Below are 6,000 nucleotides of genomic sequence, written 5' to 3'. Positions count from 1 at the left end.
AGATGTACATCATAGCATATTAGTAACATGAATTAACCGAGTAGTTTTTACCAATTAAAATTCACATGTAATAGGTTAGTACGACAAGATATATTATGGTTTCCAAAATTTATATACATACATATATATATATATATATATATATATATATATATATATATATATATATATATATATATATATATATATATATATATATATATATATATATATATATATATATATATATGTATTATATAAATTCTTGAAAATAATGAGTTAATACTTCATAACTCGTTATTATATCCATAGGTGATTGTGGTGTTGATATATTTGGTGGTTATGTAATTGATGGAGCTTGTAGTGTTACAGGTGTTGCTGGTGTTGGTAATACTGACGGTGATGCTGGCGGTACTGTGGTGCTAGTGATGCTGACGGTACTGTTGATGCTGCTGGTAAATAAGTCTAGCTTGTAATTCGTGCACCATCCTTGTCAGGGTTTCTATTCTTCCCCGTATCATCTCTATCCATCCATTCATCTTGGTTTACGGTTATAATTAGAATAAACAATCTCTAAAACTTTAGAGATTACATAATCACCGTAGAATATTTCTCCGATGAAATTATGAATCAATATTTCATTGTTTGTTGTTGCTGGTACTCCTTGGTATCTATGGTGTGTGTGACGTTGATGCTCGAGGTACCGTTTGTGATGTTGAGGTGTGGGATGCAGATATTGCTGTTGCTGGTGGTGATGGTACTGTTGGTGTTGCTAATGGTGGTACTGTTGCTGCCGGTGCTGCTGCTGGTGCTTGTAACCTTTGCACCATGTTCTCCAATGCCAATACTCGAGCGCGAAGCTCGTTAATTTCTTCTATTACACCGGGATGATCGGTGGTTCGGACGAGTGAATGAATAAGATCTAGAATTTGAGATAGTATATAGTCATGACGAGATACCCTGGAAATGAGGGAGAAAATAGTATCACGAACAGGTTCGCCGGTAAGTGCTTCAGGTTCTTCGTCAAGAGAGGAATGTGCGGGATGGAAGGGATTACCTTCTTCTTGTCTCCAATGATTAAGTAGGCTATGAACCCATCCCCAATTCATCCAGAATAGATGATGGCTAATTGGTTGATCCATTCCAGTCACACTGCTTTCGGAGCTCGAGTGAAACTCCATATCGGAATCCGAGGGACTTGAACTAGTGGCGAATTCCATTTCGTACGATTGAATAAAGGATTTTTTCGATATGAAATGATTTCCGACTATCGGATGGTATTCTAATTACATAGAATATCTATATATATAGAACAAAAGATTTCGTAGATTACGAAGGAATTTACGGAATATGTTAGGCAAAGTTTACAGTAACAGATACGCTAAGATATGAATTAGCAGATACGCTAAGATGTGAATTTTGTCTATACACTATTCATGCAATCAATGCAGTAAGATGTGTCTAGACTAAGAATGATAAGTATGTAATTTCTGACAAGAAATGATAAGCAAAACTTTTTGACATGCAGCTAAGGTCGAAGTCCAGACTCACTAATGCATCTTAATAACTATCCGTTAGACACACTAATGCAAGACCTGGTTCGCTAAGACCACCGCTCTGATACCACATGAGACGATCCGTCCTAATACATAAGGACGAATACAATAACATATGATTACATTGCGAGGTATTTGACCTCTATAGGATACATTTTACAAACATTACATTCGTTTTAAAAGAAAAACTTTAATTTCATCGAAAGTTGACAGGCATGCATACTATTTCATAATATCCAACTATAAATGACCTAATCTGTCATTTACTTAATCATAATCTTTATTGAACTCAACGACTTGAATGCAACGTCTTTTGAAATATGCCATGAATGACTCCAAGTAATATCTTTAAAATGAGTAAATGCACAGCGGAAGATTTCTTTCAATCCTGAGAATAAACATGCTTTAAAGTACCAACCAAAAGGTTGGTGAGTTCATTAGTTTATCATCAATATTCATTTCCATCATTTTTAATAGACCACAATATTTTCATTTCCATTTCTCATAAATATACATCCCATACATAGAGATAAAAATCATTCATATGGTGAACACCTGGTAATCGACCTTAACAAGATGCATATAGAATATCCCCATCATTCTGGGACACCCTTCGGACATGATAAATTCGAAGTACTAAAGCATCCGGTACTTTGGATGGGGCTCGTTGGGCCCGTTAGATCTATCTTTCGGATTCGCGTCAATTAGGGTGTCTGTTCCCTAATTCTTAGATTACCAGACTAAAAAGGGGCATATTCGATTTCGATCATTCAACCATAGAATGTAGTTTCGATTACTTTTGTCTATTTCGTCAAACATTTATAAAAGCGCATGTATTCTCAGTCCCAAAAATATATATATTGCAAAAGCATTTAAAAGGGGAGCAAATGAAACTCACAATACTGTATTTCGTAGTAAAAATAAATATGTCGTCATTGAACAAGTGTAGGGTTGGCCTCGGATTCACGAACCTATATTAATTATATACAAATATATATATATATATATATATATATATATATATATATATATATATATATATATATATATATATATATATATATATATATATATATATATATATATATATATATATATATATATATATATATATATATATATATATATATGTTAAATATCTGTCTAACAATTTAGGTCAGGTCATAGTGTATCACAATCCTAATGCTCGAGATTATCATGCAGAGGTTAACAAAAATCAATTTGACCCTAAATGACTTCAAAAGTATATACATGTTTATTATATGACTTAAGTATAGTCGTTTTATATATTTAAATATGTTTATCAGATTATTTGAGTAAATAATACAAATTCTTTATTAATAAACAAAAATTTATATTAAAATTTATATATGGTAAAAATATACTTTTATATCTTAAGTAATAAAATATATAAAGTTTACTTAATATCATAAAAATATAGTGATATGTGTTATTAATATAATTATATTACGTGTGGTAGAAATATCTTTATATCACATATTTATTTGATAAAATAATATTGATAATAATAATAATAAGTAAAATTTTTATTATTATGTAATAATAATAATTATTTTTATTCTACTAATAATAATACTAATATTTATATTTACTAATTATGATATTAATTATATTAGAGTAATAATTCTAATCATGATAGTTTTAATAATAACGATACTTTTTAATATTAACTGTAAAAAATAATAATTCCATTCATAATGATAATTTTTAATAATAATAATACTAAAATGATAATAATAATGATATTTTATAATAATAATAATAATAATATTTCTATTAAAAATGATAATTTTAATAAAAATGATAGTTTTAATATTAATGATACTTTTTATAATAATAATGATAAAAATAATGGAAAACGATATTTTATCTAAATCATAATCTTAACAATATTTTAGCTGAATCATGATACTCATACTCATTATTTCCTAATCGATTTGTTTAATAGCTTTTAATTCTCTTTTATATCGCATTCATAATAATGATAATAATAACATTAATCATAATAATTAGATGATACTAATATTAGTTTTAATGATAATAATAAAAATAAATAATATTAATGTTAATACTAATAATATTAATAATAATAATAATTATTATTATAACAATAATAATATTAATATTGTTAATAATCTTAACGATAATAACAATAATAATAATAATAATGACAATTTTTAATGATAATACATTTATTAATATCGATAATGATAATAATAATAATAATAATAATAATAATAATAATAATAATAATAATAATAATAATAATAATAATAATAATAGTAATAATAATTATTAGATAATAATAATAACGACGATAATAATGACGATAGTAATAATAATAATCATTTTAATAACAATACTAAAATTCGGTTGGCCGTAACTTTTAATCCATTCATCGAAACGATACGTTTCCTAAATGAAAAGTTATTAATTTTTCGCCAGCTTTCCAATGACATGCATATCACATACCTTATCTCAGTGGCATATGTATCACATTCATGATTTATCATAAACTATTTAACGACATAAATTAGCATACAAGCATGCATAATCATATCTACTCGAGCACTAGTCAGGGATGCACTATTAATATACAAATGATAAGATATGAACGCTCACGTATCAATATTGTGATTCAATATTGCAGGAAAGTACGTAGATGAAACGGAGATGATAAACACTAGTTTGACTCAAGAGCTATACCCCCGAACCATACCTATAACCTCCTTAGCTATAACACATAATTTCTTTAACTCTATCTCGCTCGAAAACCAGTTTTGAAATCATGCGAGCAGAACCTCGTCGTAGTATTTTATGTATAATACTACTAATAATAATAATAATACTAATACTACCAATAATAATAAGATTAATAATATTATTAATCTTAATAATAATAATAATATAAATATAAATATAAATAATAGAGAGAGATCAGTGTATATGTGTGTGTGATTATAAGTAAATTCGAGCGAGATTTATAATGTGACCAGCTTCCAGACCCCATGCGATCGCATGGGGTTTATGTGTCAAAACCATGCGATCGCATGGCCACATTTGACAGCTCATGTTCCATTATTTTGGGCTGCCGACACTCGTTTTAATATATATATTAATATATATATATATATATATATATATATATATATATATATATATATATATATATATATATATATATATATATATATATATATATATTAATTAATATAATTATATATATTATATTATATTTACGAGAATAGATGACTTGTAAAATTAGTTCCGATAAATTGTATGTTGAAGCTCGACTTATGTCCCGGTTCCGGTTCTTCGGACGCCTTTTCGTACGTTTAGAAAACTTGCACTTTACGTTACGCGATGTGTACCTCTATCAATAATTAGACTTAATCATCGATAGACTATATTACCCAAAGTATAACCTTTACATTTGAGTGTTGTGGTTATTTGCTTCTATAATTCAATGTCTCGTTGGTTATCAAAATATATTATTTTAAATCAAACGTTTTATATATATTTTATCACTTGTAAAATATATATATATATATATATATATATATATATATATATATATATATATATATATATATATATATATATATATATATCTTCATTTAAAAAAAATAATTTGTTCATATTATATATAATTGAAATATTTATCTAATAATACAATATTTAGTTTTTCAAAACTAATCATATTTTAAAGTTCATTTTGAAATCGTTTAGATAGTAGAAAAATATTATGTCGTATCACGTTTACGTTTTTGAAACACTATTTATATATTTGTAATTTATAATATAAGCTTTAATTAAATTCTTCAAAAGTCATTTACAAATTATCTTATAAAACGTCTTGATTAATAAAGTTCTTTTTAAACTGAAACGTTTTTGTACATTTAAATCAAATATGATAACTTTTTTTTTCTAAAACTAAATATATATACGAATCATTTTATTAAAAGGTTAAAATAGAAATCGTTATATTATAAAACATTTTAGAAAAGTAAAGTTATTTATACTCATAATAGGTTTCAAGCTTTTAAATTACAGTTTGTTGGTGAAGCATAAGATAAAGTCCAAAGGTGAATTAAATGTATGAAATCATTTTAATGTAAAATTGATTTACTTAACTTGTCGATAACCAACATCTAAGTTATTTACACTCCATGATCTTACCTTCACATTAACTAACATGAAAGTTAAAATAGTTATCTTATCAAAGTCACGAGAAAAATATCGTAAAGTAAGAATTGGAAATTAAATAGAAATCTCCACTAATCCTTGTCTAGTTCTCGTTAATTGACACATTTGTTCTTACTTCATTTTCCAAATGTTGCCAAAAAGAACAGATTTCTTAAATCATAGTGGACCTCATAACAGAGACCCGTAATTATAATCACAATGTATCTGCTAATTCAATCATTTGATATTATCTTTTAAT

This window comes from Rutidosis leptorrhynchoides, chromosome 7 (genome assembly GCF_046630445.1).
Source record: "Rutidosis leptorrhynchoides isolate AG116_Rl617_1_P2 chromosome 7, CSIRO_AGI_Rlap_v1, whole genome shotgun sequence".
Classification (NCBI taxonomy): Eukaryota; Viridiplantae; Streptophyta; class Magnoliopsida; order Asterales; family Asteraceae; genus Rutidosis; species Rutidosis leptorrhynchoides.
The sequence above is the reverse complement of the archived record's forward strand: the minus strand, read 5'-3'. Positions refer to the sequence as shown.